Source organism: Camelina sativa, chromosome 11 (genome assembly GCF_000633955.1).
Source record: "Camelina sativa cultivar DH55 chromosome 11, Cs, whole genome shotgun sequence".
In the NCBI taxonomy this organism is placed as follows: domain Eukaryota; kingdom Viridiplantae; phylum Streptophyta; class Magnoliopsida; order Brassicales; family Brassicaceae; genus Camelina; species Camelina sativa.
Genome location: NC_025695.1, coordinates 22,060,146 through 22,060,801, shown reverse-complemented (window position 1 = coordinate 22,060,801; position 656 = coordinate 22,060,146).

Sequence of the window (656 nt, the reverse complement as noted above, 5' to 3'; positions counted from 1 at the left end):
GTGAGGTAGCTTGAGTCAATCCATCTTGGCAAAACCTTCTCTCCTCTAAGTGGGACTTGGCAGCTTGTAGTATTGGAGTGATGATGCCTCCAATGGCTAAGGCTCCTCTTGACCCTTTGTTTTGTAGCTTGCCTACCCAACTTCTCAAATATATCATGTGGTCAATGAGCACTATTGCAAGGTCAATCTCCACAGTGGTCCCAAGAATGATGGTTCCATTTCTTGCCTCAAGGATGATTCCATTGAGAGCCATGTCAATTACCTTGAGCTCACCCTTATTGAGATTTCCAGTCTCCTTCCTAGCAAAGAATGTATTTGCTAAGGCCTTGTAGAAGTACCTTAGGACTGGGATTCTTATCTTTGAACTCTTGGTCTTGGAGGATGAATAGGTGATGTTGTCTCCAATGGTTTCTCAAATGGCATAGAGCTCCTCTCTTGGTATCATCAAGCTCCTATTACTACCAACTTCAAAACCAAACACATTTGCTATCTTCTTCAAAGAAAGCTCATAGTTCTTCCCCTTGATTGTGAAAGCAATATGACCAGCTCCAAACTCATCATCCTTCCTTGCATATGTGTGCAGCTTGACTGTGGCTAGAAACTCACAACTTTCTTCTTTATACCCCTCCATGCAAAGCCCCATGAACTTGGTTAGG